The sequence below is a fragment of the Uranotaenia lowii genome, chromosome 2 (genome assembly GCF_029784155.1).
Source record: "Uranotaenia lowii strain MFRU-FL chromosome 2, ASM2978415v1, whole genome shotgun sequence".
Lineage (NCBI taxonomy): Eukaryota > Metazoa > Arthropoda > Insecta > Diptera > Culicidae > Uranotaenia > Uranotaenia lowii.
Genome location: NC_073692.1, coordinates 304982327 through 305006276, shown reverse-complemented (window position 1 = coordinate 305006276; position 23950 = coordinate 304982327). Strand labels below are relative to the sequence as shown.

At 34.4% G+C, this 23950-nt stretch overlaps 1 protein-coding gene across 3 annotated transcripts in view; it reads left to right on the top strand.

Moving 5' to 3' along the window:
* Positions 1-23950, top strand: part of LOC129744484 (Ig-like and fibronectin type-III domain-containing protein 1) — a 707683-nt gene that overhangs the window by 149960 nt on the left and 533773 nt on the right. For all 3 annotated transcript variants that reach the window (XM_055737013.1, XM_055737011.1, XM_055737012.1), the window contains exon 3: positions 6735-6778. The gene's annotated coding sequence lies outside the window, so the exon portion shown is untranslated. The remainder of the gene's footprint in view (positions 1-6734; positions 6779-23950) is intronic.

Genomic DNA, 23950 nt, shown 5'->3' with positions numbered 1-23950 from the left:
TAGAGTAGAATAGAGTAGAGTAAAGAAGAGTAGAGTAGCGTCGAGTAGAGTAGAATAAAGAAGAACAGAGTAGAGTAGAGTAGAGTGAAATAAAGTTGAGTAAAGAAGAGCAAAGTAGAGTAGAGTAGAGTAGTGTAGAGAAGAGAAGAGAAGAGAAGAGAAGAGAAGAGAAGAGAAGAGAAGAGAAGAGTAGAGTAGTGAAGAGAAGAGTAGAGAAGAGTAAAGTGTAGAGTAGAATAGAATAGAGTAAAGTAAAGTAGAGTAAAGAAGAGTAGAGTAGCAAAGAGTAGAGAAGAGTAGAGTTGAGAAGAGTAGAGTAGAGTAAAGTAGAGTAGAGTAGAGTAGAGTAGAGAAGAGAAGAGAAAAGAAGAGAAGAGAAGAGTAGAGTAGTAAAGAGAAGAGTAGAGAAGAGTAAAGTGTAAAGTAGAATAGAATAGAGTAGAGTAAAGTAGAGTAAAGTAGAGTAGAATAGCAAAGAGTAGAGAAGAGTAGAGTTGAGAAAAGTAGAGTAGAGTAAGGTAGAGTAGAGTAGAGTAGAGTAGAGTAAAGGAGAGTAGAGTAGAGTATGGTTTAGTTGAGTAGAGAAAAGTCGACTAAAGTAGTGACTCTTCTCTTCAATACTCTAGATTCACTAGATAAGAGTAATGAGTAGAGTAGAGTAGAATAGAGTAGGAAGAGTAGAGTGAAGTACAGTAGAGTTCTATTCTAGAGTAGAGTAGAGTGGAGAAGAGTAGAGTAGAGTGGAGATGAGTAGAGTAGAGTAGAATAAAGTAGAAAAAGTAGAGTGAAGTGAAGTAGAGTAGAGAAAAGTTGAATAGAGTAGAGTAGAGTAGAGAAAAGTTGAGTACAGTAGAGTAAAGTAGTGACTCTTCTCTTCACTACTCTAGATGCACTAGATTAGAGTAAAGAGTAGAGTAGAGTAGAATGGAGTAGGAAGAGTAGAGTGAAGTACAGTTGAGTAGAAAAAATTGAGTAGAGTTGAGTAGAGGAGAGTAGAATGGAATAGAGTAGAGTAGAGAAGAGTAGAGTAGAGAAGTGTAGAGTAGAGTAAAAAAGAGTAGAGTAGAGTTGAGTGGAGTGAAGTAGAGTAGAGTAGAGTAGAGTACAGTTGAGTAGAGTAGAGTAGAGTAAAGTTGAGTGAAGTACAGTAGAGAAGAGGAGAGTAGAGTAGAGTAGTGTTGAGAAAAGTAGAGTAGACTAAAGAGTTGAGTTTTAGAGTAGAGTAGAGTAAAGTAGAGTAGAGTAGAGTGATGTAGAGTAGAGTAGAGTAGAATAGAGTTGAGTAGAGTAGAGTAGAGTAAAGTTAAGTGAAGTACAGTAGAGAAGAGTAGAATAGAATAGAGTAGAGTAGAGAAGAGTAGAGTAGAGTAGAGTAGAGAAGAGTAGAGTAGAGTAGTGTAGAGTAGAGTAAAAAAGAGTAGAGTAGAGTTGAGTGGAGTAAAGTAGAGTAGAGTAGAGTAGAGTACAGTTGAGTAGAGTAGAGTAGAGTAAATTTGAGTGAAGTACAGTAGAGAAGAGGAGAGTAGAGTAGAGTAGTGTAGAGAAAAGTAGAGTAGACTAAAGAGTTGAGTTTAAGAGTAGAGTAGAGTAAAGTAGAGTAGGGTAGAGTGGAGATGAGTAGAGTAGAGTAGAATAAAGTAGAAAAAGTAGAGTGAAGTGAAGTAGAGTAGAGAAAAGTTGAGTAGAGTACAGTAGAGTAAAGAAGAGTAGAGTAGGGTAGAGTCAAATAGAGAATAGAAGAGTAGAGTGGAGTAGAGCAGAGTAGAGTAGAATAGTGTTAAGAAGAGAAGAGTATAGATAAGAGTAGAGTAGAGTAGAATAGAGAAGAGTAGAGTAGAGTATATAAGAGAACAGTGGAGTAGAGTAGAGAAGAGTAGAGTAAGAGTAGAATAGAGTAGGAAGAGTAGAGTGAAGTACAGTTGAGTAGAAAAAATTGAGTAGAGTTGAGTAGAGAAGAGTAGAATGGAATAGAGTAGAGTAGAGAAGAGTAGAGTAGAGAAGTGTAGAATAGAGTAAAAAAGAGTAGAGTAAAAAAGAGTATAGTAGAAATGAGTGGAGTAAAGTAGAGTAGAGTAGAGTAGAGTACAGTTGTGTAGAGTAGAGTAAAGTAAAGTTTAGTAGAGTAGAGTAGAGAAGAGTAGAGTAGAGTAGAGTAGAGTAATTTAGAGTAGAGTTTAGGTGAGTAGAGTAGAGTAGACTGAAGTACAGTACTGTAGAGTAGAGTAGAGTAGTGTAGAGAAGAGATGTGTGGAGAAGAGTAGAGTAGAGTGAAGAGTTGAGTAGAGTTTAATAGAGTGGACTAGAGTAGAGTAGAGTGGGTAGTGTAGAGTAGAGTGGAGTAAAGTAGTATAGAGTAGAGTAGAGTTGAGTAGAGTTGAGTGAAGTAGAGTGAAGTAGAGTTAAGTAGGGGAGAGTAAAGAAGAGTAGTGTAGAGAAGAGTAGAGTACAGTAAAGAGTAGAGTAGAGTAGAGTAGAATAGAGTAGAGTAGTTTAGAGTAGAGTTAAAAGGAGTAGAGTAGAGTTGAGTGGAGTAAAGTAGAGTAGAGTAGAGTAGAGTACAGTTGAGTAGAGTAGAGTAGAGTAAAGAAGAGTAGAGTAGAGTAGAGTCTTGTTGAGTAGAGTAGAGAAGAGCAGAATGAAATACAGAAGAGTACAGTAGAGTAAAGTAGTGACTCTTCTCTTCACTACTCTAGATGCACTAGGTTAGAGTAAAGAGTAGAATAGAGTAGAATAGAGTAGGAAGAGTAGAGTGAAGTACAGTTGAGTAGAAAAAATTGATTAGAGTTGAGTAGAGAAGAGTAGAATGGAATAGAATAGAGTAGAGAAGAGTAGAGTAGAGTAGTGTAGAGTAGAGTAAAAAAGAGTAGAGTAGAGTTGAGTGGAGTAAAGTAGAGTAGAGTAGAGTAGAGTACAGTTGAGTAGAGTAGAGTAGAGTAAAGTTGAGTGAAGTACAGTAGAGAAGAGGAGAGTAAAGTAGAGTTGTGTAGAGAAAAGTAGAGTAGACTAAAGAGTTGAGTTTTAGAGTAGAGTAGAGTAAAGTAGAGTAGAGTAAAGTGGTGTAGAGTAGAGTAGAGTAGAGTAGAATAGAGTTGAGTAGAGTAAAGTAGAGTAGAGTAAAGTTTAGTGAAGTACAGTAGAGAAGAGTAGAATAGAATAGAGTAGAGTAGAGAAGAGTAGAGTAGAGTTGAGTAGAGTTGAGTGAAGTAGAGTGAAGTAGAGTTAAGTAGGGGAGAGTAAAGAAGAGTAGTGTAGAGAAGAGTAGAGTACAGTAAAGAGTAGAGTAGAGTAGAGTAGAATAGAGTAGAGTAGTTTAGAGTAGAGTTAAAAGGAGTAGAGTAGAGTTGAGTGGAGTAAAGTAGAGTAGAGTAGAGTAGAGTACAGTTGAGTAGAGTAGAGTAGAGTAAAGAAGAGTAGAGTAGAGTAGAGTCTTGTTGAGTAGAGTAGAGAAGAGCAGAATGAAATACAGAAGAGTACAGTAGAGTAAAGTAGTGACTCTTCTCTTCACTACTCTAGATGCACTAGGTTAGAGTAAAGAGTAGAATAGAGTAGAATAGAGTAGGAAGAGTAGAGTGAAGTACAGTTGAGTAGAAAAAATTGATTAGAGTTGAGTAGAGAAGAGTAGAATGGAATAGAGTAGAGTAGAGAAGAGTAGAGTAGAGTAGTGTAGAGTAGAGTAAAAAAGAGTAGAGTAGAGTTGAGTGGAGTAAAGTAGAGTAGAGTAGAGTAGAGTACAGTTGAGTAGAGTAGAGTAGAGTAAAGTTGAGTGAAGTACAGTAGAGAAGAGGAGAGTAAAGTAGAGTTGTGTAGAGAAAAGTAGAGTAGACTAAAGAGTTGAGTTTTAGAGTAGAGTAGAGTAAAGTAGAGTAGAGTAAAGTGGTGTAGAGTAGAGTAGAGTAGAGTAGAATAGAGTTGAGTAGAGTAAAGTAGAGTAGAGTAAAGTTTAGTGAAGTACAGTAGAGAAGAGTAGAATAGAATAGAGTAGAGTAGAGAAGAGTAGAGTAGAGTAGAGTAAAGTGGAGTAGAGTAGAGTAGAGTAGAGTAGAGAAGTGTAGGGTAGAATAAAAAAAGAGAAGAATATAATTGAGTGGAGTAGAGGAGAGTAGAGTTGAGTAGAGTTCAGTTGAGTAGAGTAGAGCAGAGTAAAGTAGAGTGAAGTACAGTAAAGGAGAGAAGAGTAGAGTAGAATAGTGTTAAGAAGAGAAGAGAAGAGTTAAGAGTAGAGTAGAGTAGAATAGAGAAGAGTAGAGTATAGTATATAAGAGAACAGTGGAGTAGTGTAGAGAAGAGTAGAGTAGAGTAGAGTAGAGTAGAGTAGAGTAGAGTAGTGTAGAGAATAGTAGAGGAGAGTAAAGAGTAGAGTAGAGTAGAATAGAGTAGAGTAGAGTAGAGTAGAGTAGAGAAGATTAGAGTAGAATGAAGTAGAGTAGAGTAGAGTAGAGTAGAGTAGAGTAGAGTAGAGTAGAGTAGAGTAGAGTAGAGTAGAGTAGAGTAGAGTAGAGTAGAGTAAAGTAGAGTAGAGTAGAGTAGAGTAGAGTAGAGTAGAGTAGAGTAGAGTAGAGTAGAGTAGAGTAGAGTAGAAGAGAGTAGAGTAGAGTAGAGTAGAGTAAAGTAGAGTAGAGTAGAGTAGAGTAGAGTTGACTAGAGTAGAGTAGAGTAGAGTAGAGTAGAGTAGAGTAGAGTAGAGTAGGGTAGAGAAGAGCAGAGTTGAGTAGAGAAGAGTGAAGACGAACAGAGTAGAATAGAGTAAAGAAGAGTAGAGTAGGGTAGATTCGAATAGAGTATAGAAGAGAAGAGTAAAGTAGAGTATAATAGAGTAGAGTAGAGTAGAGTAGAGTAGGGTATAGTAGATTAGAATAGAGTAGAGTAGAATAGAGAAGAGAAGAGAAGAGTAGAGTAGAGAAGAATAGAGTTGAGTTGAGTAGAGAAGAGTAAAGTAGAACAGAGTAGAATAGAGTAAAGAAGAGTAGAGTAGGGTAGAGTCAAATAGAGAATAGAAGAGTAGAGTGGAGTAGAGCAGAGTAGAGTAGAGTTTAGTAGATTAGAGTAGAGAAGAGTTAAGTAGAGAAGTGTTGAGAAGAGTTGATAATCATTTAAGTGAAGATATTTTTATCTTGATTTGATTTGATAATATTCAATGAGATGGGTACTAAATTTTTAATTTTTTTTTTTTTCATTTTTATAACCCTCTTAATTATTGAATGATTTTTTGAACTTCAGCGCAAAATTGAAGAATTATTGAAATCATGTGACGATAATTATTAGGATTCTAACATTTAAAAAGTTTATTGATAAAACTGTCAAACACAGGGGCATCAAAAACTGCAAAACATAAACACTTGCAGCACACGAGACCACCTAATGTTCCGTGAAAATCTTTTTCAACAATCTTCTAGAAAGAAGAGAAAAAAATATCCTCCCAACTGCCGGATGAAAACATCGTTTTCTTCTTTTCGGCTTCTATCCCGCCAGGAGATAGGTTTTTCTACAAAGTGGCATGTTGATAACAGTTTATTTTACGGCCCATTTCTTCGGCAGTATGAAGCCGGGTGCGGTGTGGCTGTGTTATTTCTTATATTTTTTTTTTTTTTGAGGGGGGTGAAAAAGACAAGAAAACTTCCACCTCCTCCGCAGCATCAAAAGTCGGATAGCAACGAAAAAAAACATCCTCGTTCGGAATTGACATCTGAAGGGCAGCTTCCAGTACTTTTTTTTCGCTTTCCTTTTCGGAAACGGGTAGGGGGGGATGATTTGACACCTGATGGTTGTGGTGCTGCTTTCTGCTGCCTGCTTCTAATATAGTTGGTGTGGAGAAATCGGCAACACTTGTGTTGAGCTTCTTTTTCTACTTCCAAGGGGTCGGGGGATTGACAGCTGAGATAAAATTGGGTGAGATGACGTCCGGGGAAGCGAATTTTGTTAGCATAAATGCCTAGACAAACAGCCTATCAGCAGTTGTGAGGTTTTGTCGAGTCTTCCTTATTTCGGCCCAAAATGGAGGTCATCAAAAATAGGTTCAATAGGTAACAGTTTTATGTGACGGTTTGTTGTTGTCACTTGGGAGCGGGGAAAAAACAGGCTCCATTGCTCGGTTGGGACCGTAATAAAGCAGTTATTGAAATGATACCTCCATACCTCTCATCATTGTAGGGGCAAAATGAAATGATGAAACATATAAAAAAATGGCTATAAAATGCGACATTTCAGGTGCGATTCCGTTCATGAGAAAATCATTAAAATGATAACAATTATTTTTATTAAAATTATAATGGATATTTCAAAAGTCACCCACTATCACAACCCACTATTGATTACTGCTGCTGCTTTGAAATAAGGTATTTACCAAGGGTACTAAATCGGAAAAATTTCCCTTGGGTCGTGTAGATATGATTTTTTTTAGAAATTTTCAAGAAGATACTCCATAACTTTTTGCACAGTATTTTTGTTGTCAAATGCCATCCTTTTTTGACATGATTCATTAACTCTTCCCTGATAATCTAAGAAAACATGCTCAGCAGAGTTTTTATTCCTAAAATGAACATGTTAACATTTTGTCTACGTTTTATTTTCTTCTGAATTAGCTCCATTCTTATTTTTAGGGTATCTTTTTATACTTGTTTTTAATCGTAGAAGAACAATGAGCTTTCTAATGAACACTTTGACTTTTTTGTATGAAGAAATGTGTTGGTCATACGGCAGAAGAATGTTTTAATGATAGTTTTTTCTTTTTTTTTCAGATCCGTCGCCTTGATCGATAACCTTGGATTGGTGCTTCAAACTGGTATGTTAAAAAATGCATGAATATTAGGACCCACTTTGAGATTTTTACTGTATTACACGAGAAAAGAATAAAATTTATATTGAATTTTTTTTTTTTTTTGAAAAAATAAGCTCAATGCTTTTTCGTAGCTAAGATAAGATATTCTTTCGTATAAAATGATTATACGATAGATTCATATGTCCTTTGATAACGTTTTACATTCTATAGCAAATTGAGAAGGTTTTTTAATTCACAATTTTTGAAAATTCAAAATATTTCAATAAATAAACTTTTGTTTGAATAATTATGTTTGTGTAGACTTTCAATGTCAATTCCATATTAACCTGCTATCACTCAACTTTTTCAAATTTATATCTACAACTTCAAGAACAGAAATGCGCAGGATTTTGAGTTCTTTCGCTAATCTGTATCCGGAATCTCGATTCTGATTCCATTTCAGATCCAAAACCTTCTCCTTACTCTGATCCGAGATTTGATTAACATCCTGATCAAGCTCGTTTTTTATATAAAATCACAGAAAAATCTGAAATATCAAAGAATTTTGAGCAAGATTTAGTCACAGGATATGTGGCACAAATCACAGAATATTTTAAATTTTCACATATTTTTTTTAAATTTTGTACAGATTCCCAAAATAAAAACTTTCAATTTCTACTTTTTATTTCTGACTCAAGCTTATGAAAATTTTAAAACAAGGATATGTAAATTGATTTTTTTTTTCCAATTTGTTGATGTTTCACATGATTTTCAAATTAATTTCAACGAAATAGCGTAACAAAAAACCTTCGCAGAATTTTAGGTACAAATCACAGAATTCTACATTTTTTTTTGTCAAAAACACAGAATTTTTGGCATCCTTGATCCTGTTGCGTCACGCGATCCCGTTCCCGATTTCAATCCTAATCCTGATCATGGAGTTCTGACCCTTGCACCTGATTTTGATCTTGAATCACGGGCCTTGATAATGAACAGATAATCGTCTTCTAATTCTGAACTCTGATCTCTGAACCTTGATTAAGGTTGCTGAATTTTTCTCTCACGTATTCGTACTGGCTAATCCGGGCATTTTTATCTTAAAACTTGTCCAAATTCGGGCATTTAACTTCAATATACTTATCTCAAAATCCGGGAAAATTTGGCCAAACCACGGAATGATTTAACGATAATCAAAATGAAAACTCTTTTTTTAAATCAAAACACTTCAGTAAATTTTAAATCGATTTCTAGGCTTTCGAAACACCGTTCATGAATATTCTGATAAAGTTTTTCAAAAAAAAATCGTTCTTGGACGCAAAAGTAATAAAAATAAGAATAAAACAGATGAACAAGCTCCCAACGAACATTTTAAATCGATTTAATGCTATTTGGATGTGCCACCAGATGTCTCCAAGTAAAGCAGAGAGAACTGTCAAAAAGAAAATTCAGTATAAAAAAAAAACAAAATCAAACTTCTAGTCATTTTTGAACAGGTCTTATGAGGTAATTGTTAATGTTTTTTTTCCATTAAGATACTCATAAGATAGAAAAGTTTCGATAAAATTACTGATGAACATTCCAAACACATTTATGATTTAGTAAATGACAAATATTAGTCTTAAACTTGTTCGCTTTTTCTTCCGTTAGCTATTTCAATGCTACACCCAAAATTCAGCCTCTGTGCCAATGGCGTGTAGTCAATTACATAGCATCATTGGTACAAGAAGATAACGCGATCGGTGCTGATTCGATTTGCTCCCACCGGCATTAATCTCCCAAGTTAACCGAATTGCGTATGTCTGAAAGAAACAGAATAAAAACGCTTTCACGTCCCTCCCTATCGCATCACAAGACGAAGAAGGATGGAAATAAATACTGGCCAACACCAGGCAGCCAGCGAACCGAGCACTGTGCGTGTGAATGTAGCAAAAGCAACAACAAAAACATCCTTCTAATTCAATCCCTTCAATCCACCGGCAAACAACCACGGCCGAGCTGTGCGTGTGTATGCAGTAAAAGCAACAAAACAAAAACATTCCTTCAATTCAATTTGCCGGCAAACAACCACGGCTAAGCTGTGCGTGTGTATGTAGCAAAAGCAACAAGAATATATTCCTTCAATTCACCGGCAAACAAGCAACGGCCTAGCTGCCCGGCTTTAGCAGCTGTGTATATGTAGCGTGTGTATGTAATAGCAGGCAGTAAGCAAAGCACAGTTCTCATTCAATGGGTTTCCCGTTTCCTCCACTCCCGTTCCCTTTCCCGTTTCCATCATAAGACAAATGAATACCTTGAAAGGAGGCCAAACGCCGGGAAGCCACTGTCGTGCGTTTCTTTTGTGATTGATCGGTGGCAGAATGCCTATGACAAATATCCCACTTCCTGCATGAAGCTCAAATAGTACACTGGTTAAGATATCGGTTTGGCAAGACCATATGGTTGGTGATTTGAGTTCGATTCTCCCTACGGGCGCTGTGGTTTGTATTTTTATTTTCTTGTTTCTGGGATGAATTATCCAACAGGAACGAAATCCCATTAAGTGTTTTTCTTGTTTTGCTTGAATGTAGTGGTCATGCATCATTTTAGTTGGGAGCCGAGTCCTTATGCCAGTTACGGTTTTTCAAACATATCATCTTCGGCACAGTGCACATTTCAGCGCATTATCGGCACAGAGATGTGCTAAATAGGCATTGGATTTTTGCAACCTCTTCTATGGGTGTAGGTTAGGTTCTTCTGACTCCGATGAGCGTTCAAAAAGTGTAAAAACTTATTCATGGCCGTTTGTTATAACGGCATTCTCTTTAGTGAATAAAAATTATGATGATGCAGTTTTCTCAGTTAAAAGTAATTCCTTTAACATTAAGCAATTTATCAGTTTGAAATGGTACAATATATTTATGTATATATGTTTATGTATCTATGAGTTATATACGATTGCGCCCTTTCGAAAAATTGTTACTTTAAAAAGAGCTATCTGAAAACATTGATATCTATTGCACCGTTGAAGAGTTATAAATCAAGCAATAGATGGCACTGCTTTTAGTCAACTTTCAACGGTTTCTGAAGACTTTTTGTTCCAGCTTTTACATCTTTTTATCTGTGATAATAACTCGATTTGAGTTTTTTTTGTTAGATTTTACAAATACATTAAATAAATTCGGGTAAAATCCAGTTTTTTAACGAAACCCGGGCAAGCGGGCCGGACTGGCCTTTTCCTAAATTTTGTTTCAAATATCTGGGTAAGTCCAGATTAATCCAGGCAATCTGGAAAGCTAATCCTATTTGGATCCATTTAATTTTTTATTTTTAAATGGGCCGCCACACCATTACTGATTTCAAGATCCTGAAATTGGATGTCGATCCTGAACTTTGCTTTCTGAGCTCGATCTTGATTCTGATCCCGGGTAATGAATATACAATCCCAATCCTGAATCTCGAATCTGGATCTCATAATCCTCTGTATATCTTGACTGCTTCATCCAACGTTTCGAATTATACTAAACCTTTATCAAGGAATCGGACTTTCGTGTTCTTGTCCGAAGCAGATGAACTCCTTAAGTGTTCATTCATCGTCGAAATTCTGGGTGCCCAATATTCTGGTTTCGGCCAGGGCATAGGTGCCTTTTCCGTCGTTTGAATATCGTCCGTGGTAAAACATTTATCACTCGACTCACTGTTTATTATTATAAACAGTGAGTTGAGTGATAGCAGATGTGATACAGACGTTTTTTGAACGACAAAGTAGCTGCCGACGCCCTGGCAAATATCAGAATATTAATCATTAAAAATTTCAACAAATGATGAACGCTTTGGGAGTGCATCTCGGCAAGAGCACCAATGTAAAATTCCTTGGTAAACAATTAATATAAATCGAAACGTTGGTTGAAGCACAAATTAAAAGTTCTATAATTTCTAGAATCTGAATTCTGGATTGTGATTGTAGATTAAGATTACCAGATAGCCGGGTTTTATCCGGACTTGCCAGGATATTTAAAACAAAATTTGGGAAAAATTCGGTCCAGTCCGGTTGCCCGGATTTCTTTGAAAAAGCTCGTATTTTTCTCGGATTTATCCACTTTATTTGCCAAATCATACAAAAAAAAACTAATTGTGTTATACATTTTTATTTATGCGTAAAAAAACGAAAATTGTGGGCCAAATTTTATAAAAACAATCACAAAGGGTTTTTTGGAAGCCTAAAATACAATTTAAAATCTACTGATGGGTTTTTATTGAAAGTTTGTTTTTCAGGTTTTTTCTTTGATTTTTGTTGATCAATTCTTGGATTTTGAGCAAATTTGCCAGCACATTGTTTATATTTTTTGTCGACCGTTTCTAAAATTTAAATGTTTGATTCGTGATGTAACCTAATTTTTAAGTCAACTTTATAACCTAATTTAAGATCACGTTAATACTTATGGTCTGTATGACAACCCAGTCAAAGACATCAATAAATAAATCAAATGCCCGGATTTTGCTAGGTTTTTAGATTAAATTTCCGGATTTGTTCGGTCGGATACGTGCTGGAAAAGTTCTGGCCGCCTCATTGAAGATCCTTATCCCGAATCCTTTTACTTAAAGCACACATAGCCATGTGTGTTTAAATTATTTGGAAGCCCTCTTAACATCTGTCCAATTCGAGCAATATGATGTTTTTTATCTGATGTTTCCTTACGAGCTTTGCTTAACCCTCTACTGCATACAAGCCCTTGTTTGTCTTAAAAGAATTTTTCAATTTTTTCATCATAAGAGCGGAAACGAGAGGAGGGGGTGGAGGGTTGAAAAAAAGGGATGCAAAAAACTTATAAATTGGATTAAATGGCACGAAAGCTTATTTGCAACAAAATTACATACTATATCATTGCTCAAAACCTATGAATCAAGTAAATTTTGATCGAAAAAATCATTAAAATCAAGAATACAAAAGGTTATAAAAAACCCATCTTCCACTATGTGCTTCTTCTTGCTTTTGTAATCTTTCGGACACAATTCTTCAAAAATTTCATAAAATACTTCAAACTTCAAGGAAAAAGTTCTGGTTTATTTTAAATTTCGAAGGGGGGAAAGAAAAAAAAATAAATTTATAATTGCTGAGGCCTAATTCAGTAATGGAAAAGATTTCAAACAGTTTTAATGCATCCAAATTTTATAACAATCTTTTAAAATTGGGAAAAAATGACATTTTTTTTTTTTGATAAATTGTTTAGTTAGAGGTAAATAAAGTTATTTCCAGTGACAAGTATTCTTTTTTCCAACGGGTTCATCATCCATGCAGCAGAGGGTTAAACTACAGAGTTCAAATCCATATTTTCTCAAATATTTAAGACAATGCAATCATTATGCTGTGATTAAAGTCTTAATTTTTCCCACATGTCGTGCAGAATACGGAAACTTACATTTTTTTGGAAATTTTAACAAATCTTTGAGTAGTTTATTATTATTTGAATCGCCCCGTTTTTAATGTGATCCTTTCTTCTTTTAAAATGAAAAAAAAAAAGATTTTAATAAAATTATTCAAGATAATTTTTCAAAAGCATCCGTCAAAAAAAGTCGGTTCTCAAAATTTGAACAGCTATCACTTGACAACCACTGATCGTAAGTTCACAATCTTGACCTTGAATTACTTGAAGTGTCTAATATAAGTTGGTTGAACTTTATTTTTGGTTTAAAGGATTTGGAGGCATTTTTTTTAAAGTTACCACTATTTTACTCTTGTATTTCTATGTTTTTTTTTTATATTATTGTAAAAAATACTTAAAAATGCTTTAAAGGGTGTTCAATAAGTTCGAATACACTTTTTAACCAAATTGTGTTTTAAAGCCATAGCATATACATCTAATTTTTTCAGAGTAATTTTGTGCTATTATCAGACAAACTATTCCTGGTGTTGAAGAACTATTTTTCATTGAGTGTTCGTTTTTTATCAGCCTTTTCACAACACAAGTACTGGTACAGGTAAAAAAAATCCAATTTATTGACCAAAATAAAAAGTTTACAGGTCACTAATCTGCCTCATTTGGTCAAATTGTCATGATCATTGGTGATGTCGAAAATAAACAAGTACAGAGTTTCTAAGCTTGCCTCATATAAAATCTTTTTTGTCGTATTACACCCATAGAAGAGGTTGCAAAAATCCAATGCCTATTTAGCAAATCTCTGTGCCGATAATGCGCTGAAATGTGCACTGTGCCGAAGACGGTATGTTTGAAAAACCGTAACTGGCATAAGGACTCGGCTCCCAACCAAAATGATGACCACTACATTCAAGCGAAACAAGAAAAACATTTTATGGGATTTCCTTCCTATTGGATAATTCATCCCAGAAACAAGAAAATAAAAATTAAAACAACAGCGCTGTAGTGAGAATCGAACTCACATCACCAATTGTATCGTCTTGCCAGTCCGACATTCTAACCAGTGTACTATTCGAGCTTCATGCAGGAGGAGGTATATTTGTCATACGCTTTCTGTTACCGATCAATCACAAAACAAAACGTAGGTACAACGGCGGCTTCCCGGCGTTTGGCCTCCTTTCAATGCATTCCTTTGTCTTAAGATGGAAACGGGAAAGGGAACGGGAGTGAAGGAACGGGAAACCCATTGAATGAGAACTGTGCTTTGCTTACTGCTTGCTATTACATACACACGCTACATATACACAGCTGCTAAAGCCGGGCAGCTTGGCCGGTGTTGTTTGCCAGTGAATTGAAGGAATGTTTTTGTTGTTGCTTTTGCTACATTCACACGCACAGCTTAGCCGTGTTTGCCGGTCGATTGAATTAGAAGGATGTTTTTGTTGTTGCTTTTGCTACATTCACACGCACAGTGCTCGGTTCGCTGGCTGCCTGGTGTTGGCCGGTTTTTATTTCCATCCTTCTTCGGCTTGTGATGCGATGGGGAGGGACGCGAAAACGTTTTTATTTTGTTTCATTCAGACATACGCAATTCGATTAGCTGGGAGGTTAATGCCGGTGGGCGCAAATCGAATCAGTGCCGGTCGCGTTATCTTCTTGTACCAATGATGCTATGAAATTGACTACACGCCATTGGCACAGAGGCTGAATTTTGGGTGTATGAATGAAATGTCGAAAAAGTAGCTTCGTGCTAGCTGATTTTCATCAAAAAGCTTATCAACGTGATTGCACATCATAAATGTAATTGGTCGTTTACATTGGTCATTAATAGATTTTTTGATTAATTTTGCATGTGGTGCATCGAGCGCTCGCCAGTCGACAGCAGCAGCAGCAATATAAGTCTAAGTTGCATTCTCCCACCCATTACACTACATAAACATACACACTTTGAATTGAAATAGACCGGTTTCATTTTACTTAATAGAGTTAATTTTTTTTCAATGAATAATTTAATCCGTTACAAAACAGTTTTATATATTTTGATGATACAAGACAAACGAGCCATCTTTGTAGGCGATATAACATATGTGGTATAAGACTGAGTCGATTTGAGGTTATTTTCGAATTTCTCAAACCTTGAGTCTTTAAATCTTCGTTTTGGTTCAAAACTCAACCATGATTTTTTGCGAAATTTTTAAGAAACGTTTACAGGAGCAAATTTTGACGTTTAGGTTTGTATGGGAAAATTAAATATTCTGTTCTGAAAAATCAACATCATTTTTGTTTCTTCTGTAAAACCAAGTTTGCTAATGGTTTTTGTGCAAATTTGTAAATTTTTTAATGGAAATTTTCCACTGAACAACTTTTTAAAAGACGGTAACTTCGTATCTTAATAGACAAAAAAGTTATTAGCTGTTGTATAGGGATACGTCTTTTGGCATTTAAAAACAGACAATTAATCTGACATCACTGCTGGTGTCTAGCGGGGTAATGCTTGTAAAGTAGTTATGCAATACATCGCTAGGTAGCAGCAGTGATGTCAGTTGAATTGATTGTTTTTCAATGCTAAAAGGCGTATTTAATAAGATACGAAGTTACTGTCTTAGGATTTTTTCTTTTAATTAATTTATAAATTTGCTTATTATATATTTGCATAACAAAAATGGTGTCGATTTTTTCAACAAAAAGATGAATTTCCCAAACAAACTTAAAAGTTATTATTAATCTATGTAAACATTACTTGAAAATTCTTCAAAAAACCATAAATAAGTTTTAAACCAAAACGCGGCTTTCGAAACCCCTGGTTTTGAGAAATTCGAAAATGACCCCAAATTGACTCAGTCTTATGTGATATCATAAAAAGTCTTTTTACTAGGATGTCTTCTTAAGTTAAAATTTTTTGACGCAAAACTCGTACAGGAATTTTAATTCGTACCTGTTCAATTTGCGTTTCGACGAGAAAAAAAAATTAAAAATTCTCTTTTATAAACAAATTTAAGTTCCGAAGAAGTGTTTATTGCATATCCTATCTGATGCTGCTGAATGCTTTTAAATCGCTAGCCAAGAGCGTTGGCAAAGCAATATCCTTGCATCAATTTTCACCTGATGGCTGCCGTAAAAATATTACCTGACCAATTTGCATTAATGCAGTTTTTAGAATCACCACCTTCATTTTGAAACCAACCGTTCGCAATGCATGGGTTTCCAGAATCTCTGAAACCCTACAAAGAATGCGGTTTACGTGACCGAACCGAGCAGCAGCAATTTTAAATCCAATCCAAACCTTATTGGTCCCAGTAGAGATGCAACCTACGAATGAAACGAAAAAAAAACCTTACTGAGAAATCGTTTCAGAAAGCGGGCGAGTGAATAGTGCTTCTGTTTGCAAACAAATGCATCCTCTTTCTTTCTTTGGCGAAATGTGGATACCTTCTGCTTTTCTTTTGGCAAACAAATTCTGACGGCACTTAAGAACGTACACAAAAAATAGAGCGAATTGTGAATCGCAAGAGTGACCCAAGAATATATTTGGATGCGACCAAAGAATGGCAGTTTGATTCCCTCCCACCAATAGGAATAGTTTATTGCCTAAAACGGCGAGTTATTTGTTACTTTCTTGAGAAGCACAGTGTCTAAATAAAGATTTATTTTAGTCTCATGTCAATAAGAAAAACTTCAAAAATTAGGGGAGAGTGGGGATACTTGATCCCCTTTTCTTTTTTTCACCATATCTTTTTGGAAAAAATAGCAACTCTCCGTCTTTGACATTTTCTGACAGCTTGTAACTTCAAGTTTTTATGCTCCAAAAATTAGAACGATACTTGAACCCGTTGATGAACTAGAAGCATTTTCGTGGGAGTAAAAAAATTGTGATTTTTCTGAAGTTAGGGGAGACTTGATCCCCTATTGAAGGAGACTTGATCTTTTATTCAGGAAGCCCTAATCCTTGTATAAAAATCAAACAAAATCCCAAGATAGAATGTTAATTAACTATTTTGGTCATGTTTGTTCTCATTTCACAATTCATAGCAGACATAAAAAGAAAATTCTATAACTTTGTCTCAACGCTAATAACATTGCATACTTCAAGGCGCAATTTTTTATAATTAAGAGAAAATTAATTATTTTTGCTCTTTTCTTCAGACAATTGTTTGATCAATATTAGTTTTTGGGTAAATATTAGTAATTTCGTAATCAGCAATCATAACGATCAATTCAGAAGAAGAATATGCCGTTTGAAAGGGGGATCAATTGTACCCATAATCAACAGTTTTCCATTGCTTTGAAAATATGGCATTTTGAAGTTCATTTTACGCTCGAACGATTGATACATTGGAACAAAAATTTTTTTTTCATAATTTTCCCATGTAAGGAACATTTTAAAGTGATGGAAAAAGATCTTCAAGTTACATTCCATGAAATTTTTCAAACAGAGTTCAATTACTCAAACAATTATTTTGTTAACAAATTTTAAACTACAAGCATTGTTATTTTGCTCATTTTGGCACATTTTTCTAGAACATTTGATTTTTGTAAGACATTCCAGTTTCGAGATAAAGCTAAGGAATCAAGTATCCCCAGGGATCAAGTATTCTCATTCTCCTCTAAAGCTGTTGTGTAATAAAAAACGAAACAACCTACTTCACATTTTAAAAATGTAAACACAACAACTAAAACGTAGATTCGAAATTCCGTACCGTTATCATAACGGAAGTTCAATTTCTTCCATCGAAAAACCAATTTTCCGAAAACTCAACGACACTTTACATCAAACAGACAAAAATCGATCGAATTTGTGCAAGAGCATCCAAACAGTTGCATCCAGACGTTTGTTGAAGCAACTGGAAAATGATGAAGGATATAGGTTCACGCGGCAAAAACAGCATGGAAGCATCATCGCCTGGAAGCTAGCTCAGTGATTGTTTTTCCGTTTTGAAATGTTTGCTTCGAGGCACTTTGAACCAAGGATCTTGGGGGAATCATGCGAATGGTAATGGCACGGAATTCGACGTTCCCACTTACATCGTTGATTGTTTGATGGTGGAATATGAATAATCTTCAATAAAAAATAAAGTAAATATTCTGTATCTCTTTTAGAAAACAAGTAGATTTGAGTTGAACTATTTATATCATTTGAAAACAATTTTCCTAATGGTGTAAGGAGCCAAACTCGTTTTTTGGGGGTTTCACTTTATAGCAAAAAAGATATTTTTTTATATTTATAAAAAAATTTTAAAAGGATAGGATTTATAGACTAGGATCGATATCTTGAAATGAAAAAAAAAAAATAAATTATAAAAATTAATTTTTTCTACAATGAATGCTTTTTTCAAATCAACAGAAAGAATCAATAATACTTTTCTTTTTTGAATTCACTGATTTATAACGAAAACCTCTTCATAAAATTTAACGAAAAGATATTCAATTTGTTTCCAATTCTTCCCAATGTATACTGTTATTGAAAGCTTTCAATTTGATTTTTTTTTTAAATTCAACCTCCCATGAAGTATTGTCATAATCGTTTAAAACGTTTATACCTTATGTTTAAGATTTTTACCAAGAAAAAATGATCAGATCACATCTCAGTTTACTAAATAAAAACTTGCATAGGATTGATCCAGTTTAAGTGTTAATTTCTGGTTAGATTTGTTGTTTCTTTTTAATAAAAATACACGTTTCAATAAAAATACATTTTTTTATGAATAGATGGTTTTAATCAGGGGTGTGCAACCTTTTTCGTTAACGGGTCGCATTGAATTGCAAATATTTTCAGCGGGCCGCACTTTAAATTACACTAGTTAATATTTTTCAGAACTTTATTGATAATAATCAATCGAAAAGAGAAATATCGAAATTAAACGTGATTTTGTTTAACCGGTTTTTTGAAAAAAGATTCGGTGTTGTTTCAATATTTATCATTCCCGTTCAGAATTTTGCTTGAGCTTTACAACTGCATTAACTTTAAAATGAGGAAAGTTTTTTTATTCAAATCTGCTATCCTAGTCACAGATATTCATAAGTAAAAATTGTATGTTTCGAGCGTATTATGAGAAGTTTCCCTTCAATTTAAATTTATCCTCGAAATCCGTTTTTTTTTTCCTACAGACTGAAAACGTGTATTTATTCTTAAAGTTCCATGCTAGATCATCGGCATGAAATAAATGAATAATCTATAATTTACAAATTGTCAAACAAATTTCGTTAAAGAACCTAGGTTGTTTTTGAGTCTTGAAAATGTATGTAGATTACCAAATAATCTTTGGAATGCATCTTTGATTAAATTTATAAAAACAGTACTACAGAAAACTGTCATGGATTGTCAGAGTCAAATAAAAAAATGGTAAATTCTTTGTCCCGCATCAATTAACTGTATTGAAGAATTTGTCATTTGAATTTGAATTGTTTGACAAGAATTTTTTTTTGTGACCTAATGTTTAGTTATTTCGACGAGATCGTCCATCAAAATGAGAAAATTGCAGTATTTGGGAGTCAGCAAAACGAGCGTTTTTTTCTTCAAAAAAACGAACACAAAAATATAGAATCACAGTAAAACTTCATGTCTCTTTAAAAAGATCTAATTCACTTAACTCTAACGCAAACATCTTTCAATGATATGATGGCTAGCATTTTACAAATGCTACAAACACCAACCCATAGAAATAGCTCTATATTTGCCTTGACCGAGATTCGATCACATGACCTCTTTCTTAGAAGACTTAAACGCTATTCTCTAGATCATGGTTGGCGGCAAGACTTGATAGAATAACAAAAAATTCAAATTATAACGTTCGGAGCATTAATATGTTAATTTTTTTTTAGGAAAGTCGGAAAATTAATGACCGTTCTACTACAGTGAGCGAAATAAGAATAGCACCACTATGTGTTTTGCTTGTTAAAATACGAATGATTGAAAATTATGAAAATTTTCTTCCACAGTTTGTTCTGAAATGCTTAACGGATAAATCAAGCATAAGTTAACTTTTTTTGGAAGTAGAATTGGCGTTGAGGACCAAAAATGTGAAAAAAGGGTGCGAAATAAGAATAGCACCACTTGAGTTTTTCAACAAAAACAAGATTATTTTTAAAAATTTACTGTGTAAAAGTGAATAATAATGCTTCTACAAATTATTTGAATAGATAACTGCATTTTAAGGAGTTTTCCAGATTTCCAAAGATTTTCATAGGTTTTAAAAGGGGGTTATAAGAGATGCTCTCTAGCGTTAAGGAAAACTACTTACTTTACACAGAACAAACTGTGGAAGAAAATTTTCGTAATTTTCAATCATTCATATTTTAACAAGCAAAACACATAGTGGTGCTATTCTTATTTCGCTCACTGTATACTTAGGAATGCTTAGAAATGTTATTCCAAATTTCTTGATCTTGAAATATTCTTTTTAAAATCACAATTTTAACCGAAACTAACTGCAGGTTCCGAATAATTCAAACGATTTCCCGAAGTTAAAATCACTTGAAAGCAGTGCTGTCACATTATAATCGGCATTTTGAAGCCAAAAATAAATCGCTATTGGATATGAAAATACCAAATATCGTTATAAATACCGATTTTTTCGAAGCTTTAAAAACCAAATTAGTTGAAAGAATTACAAGTTTTTGAGTTTAAAAATCTTTTATTTAAAAAAAAAGCATTGAGAACTTCAGAATCTGTAAATCATTTTAGAGATTTTGATCTAGGCGGAATATATGATTATATTTTAAAACGTTTATCAAACTGTTTCAAAATTGTGAATCTTTTTATTGTGAACTTGATTTCAACATCAGATATACAACATTGTTAACATTTGAGTGTAACGAATTTTTTTAGTAAATATTACCAAAATTTTATTATGTTTTTTTGTTAGTTGTAATATCTGGCTCAAAACACTTGATATTTGTTGTGGATCTTTGTTCAATTTTTTTCGACTGAAGTTTTTATTTTCCAAGCTTGAAGTTTTCGAAGATCGAATAAATTACCTGTTTCTGACCTCTGATACTGAGTGTTGGATTTAATTATGATTTTTAATTTGAAAAAATTTAACCTTATTTGTATTCTTTGTTCCGTTTAGTTTTTAGGCATCTAAGCATGGAATGAAGAAGGGGAGATGATTGTTAATGAAATTCTCTTGAAATCACAAAATTGTTTATATTCCACTCCAGAACTAACCGAATACATTCTTAAAAAAAAAAAACAAAAATATCAGTATAAGTTTGCCTATATTAATAATATTATAATAAGACCTTTTCGTGATGTTACCACAATATGAAGAAAAGATTTTTCAATGGAATATTTCATCGTTGTCGAAACAATTAAGAGTATGTGAAAAATTGTATAGTGTATCGTTGCATATTATTCATCTGCCCTTCAATGTCAATTCAAAGCAAAGATTTCAAGTGATCAGTTATTAAAGCCGGTTGAAAATTGAAGCAATTATGGTTACTTTACCATAACAGTATTTTTTGCATTTTTTAATAATTTAACGAACCGCAGTACACTTATCATAGTATAGTAAGAAATAAACATGGTAAATCTAACTCCTCCAAGTCAAAATTATTGATTAGCTTACCCGAAGGTCACAAGGTCACCAGAAGGTCACAAGGTTCAATCGTCTGACATAGAAGGACAAAAGAAAATCAGATTTTTTAAATGTTACCATCGAGTCTAAAACTTTCGCTGAAACAAAATTTTCTCTAGAAAAATGCGTTTTTTATATATTTTTTTTCTATCATAAAACCACTAATATCCACAATACTGTTGATCAGACACAAAAATGATTTTCGAATGATTGATAGAAAATTTATCCACCTCTAATATGCAAAAAATAGATTCCAAATTACTGTTATGCAGTACGAGATATTTTAATCTAGGTGCATGTATTTTTTAAATTTTGCCAAACTTTCATATTTGGAGCATAACTCAAAAACCATTCTACAGAGATTTTATCAGCTTTCAACTTACCAATTTACAATTGTCAAATATATAATCATCAACTTGCGGCCAAAATTTATCCGCAAAAACTAAATAGAACCTTTATCTTATTTTTTGCCACAAGATACACAAACCTTATACATCAAAACGTTGTCATTAGTTTCTCGGTACGACAGCTTGAGGAGATACAGTAAATAAAATAAAATGACACGATTTAAAGTGGTACAAGCTTTATCAAAAATTGGTAGACTAATTTGTGACATTAGCATTAAAGCTTAAGTAGGGGAGATAAGGGCATAATGGCCACCTTAAGGAAAACGCTTATTTAACCATAGAGAACAGTTATAATATGTGAATAACATCATTGTTTCGTGTTCAGACACTCAAATAGTCCAATGCCTCATTAAATGAAACTTGAAAGAGTAGATAAAAACGATTAAAAATGCATTTTGAATTTTTTTGTCGAAAGCTGAAAACCAGTCACTATAGGAGCATAATGAGAACCCCACCTGGGGCAGTATAAGCAGCATTAATCGAATCAAGATGAGCGTTTTCTGCCGGGGAATCTAGCAGCGAATTCGACTCGATTAAGTCAACTGAATAATAGAGCTACAGCTGGACTAGTTTCATCTGACGATTTGGCCGGAGAGGTAATCAGTAGACTCAAGTTCGATTCCTGGTCAAAGTGATTTTTTTTTCATTTATCTTTCATGATTGATGCATTTTGCACTAAACGGTGAGGCGTAGATTCATCAAACAAAGCAATAACAAAATAATCGAGGTCTGTTTGTAGAATTCAAAGAATTAACACATGCTCATACTGTAAAAAAATTCCCCTCGAACAGGAATCGAACTCGATTCTACTGATGACCTCTTCGACACTTTACTAATAGGCCAAATCGTCAGATGAAACAAGTCAAGCTATCTCTATTATTCATAGACTTCATCGAGTTGAATTTGTTGCTAGAATATACGGCAGAAAACGCTCATCTTGCCCTGATTAAAAGTGCTCTCTTCGGCCCAGGTTAACAAATTCAAGTAAAAACGCATTTTAAAATGAATTAAAGTGAAAAATCAAAAATTTTATGATGGTGAAAATTGAGAAACAATGTGTAAATCATGTTGCAGTGCGTACATTTCAGATCAAGATGATTTAAAAGTCATAAAAGCTTATTTGGTGGTGCTCAAAAATTATAATATTTTCGTCACTTGAGAACCGAGCTGGTTTTATTTCTGTTAAGATGAAAAGGATATTTTTTTAGTGAAAAATTGATACTATAGGTAGTACAAAACAAATCCCCATGAACATTTGTTTAAGAAAATGCGTACTTTTGTATAAAAAAGGAGTGTTTATATGTCCTGGGTGCTCGTTATGCCCTTATCTCCCCTATTTGGAAGACTGTAAGATGACACGAGCAAAAAGTCAATAAAAAGTTATTAAGGGTTGAAAAAAGGTGTTTTTGGTTATAATTAACCTAACAACTTATAACCCCCCAATTCAAGAAAAATATTTTGAAAAAAATATTAGAATGCCTTAATAAATAATGGGCACGTAATCCAAGTTCTAATTTTGTCATCCAACAAGTTCAACCCTTCGCACCAGAAAAAAAATAATAATAACAAACATTCTGCTCCAGCTTCCACAATCGCTCGATCCAGTTAAACAGGTTCGATGCATCGCAAATTAGCTGCAGCCCGCCAGCTTACAACAGATAGAAAACCTGGTCTCGTCGATCAGCTGTGACTTGTCCTATGAACGAAGTACGTAGGTGGATGGAAGTGATCCGTAGGGTTGAGTAAGCTTGTTCTATCCCAACAAACATGCATCCTAAGGTAGGATCGGGAATCAGCGCACATGTCAAGTCGAGCAGCGGGTACCAAATAAAGAACTGAATCCTCGGCCTTTGTTTAGGTTCCCTTGCTGCTTATGCAACTCCCGAGATTGCACTGTGGGCCAGAACAAGGCTTATTTCGGATGAAGACAAAAATGGAAAAATCCAAATTATTTTTTAAAATTTTGTCTCTCTTATAATTTTTCTTTGGTACTGGATTCTTGGTTCCAAATTACGTACAATGATTTCAGATTCTAAATATTGATTTCTGAAGTTTCAATTTTCCCTCAGCTGCTCACTGTCCGAAAGTGTGAATATGCACTTGAAATCAACAACCTGTCCCGCAGCTGGTTGACCTTGATGGGATCATGGAAGCATACCTCACTCACAGCAACCCGAAGCACGCCGGCAGTGATTAACACCTCTCGGTTTTGTTTCTGTCAGCTGTCCTACCCCTTCGATTCTTACCTACTTCTTCATCTTTCTTCCTCCCGGTGGTGCGCCGGTCGGATAATTGCGGTCCATCATCGGTGCTTCCTCGATGGCTTCTTCCGATCTTCTCTCCTCTCCCCGCCTCCCAATTATTCGACGTCTCTTCGCGTCTTCCACAATTAACCGGTTGATTGCGAAACTAATGAGTTCCGTTCTGTTGATTGTTTATAGTGGTGCTGTTGCTGCTGTCGATGAAGATTATTTATCTTGTCTCTCTTCAGAAATACACGCGCCAATACATATTTGAATGGCAAGTGGCGGGAAAGATTGTTCCTTCCTTCTTGTTGTTGTTGTTGTTGTTCTTGGCGTTGATTCGTCTGCTGATTTAAATGTGTTCTTTATTGGCAGTTTGAGAGCTTTATGATTATTGAGATACCACGACTTTGTAAATTTTTAAAGGAGACAGCATATGTAAATATGGTTTTGAAGTTATCATGGTTGCATGTTTTCATCTTGAATTTAAATAATTGCTTTCATGCATTAGTATATAATCAAATAATGAAGGCTGTCACACATAAACTCATAAAATAGGTTTAACTTGAGGCTCTGATTTAAAGGCTTGTTACGTTTTAAGTAGAAATTTAAGTAGAAA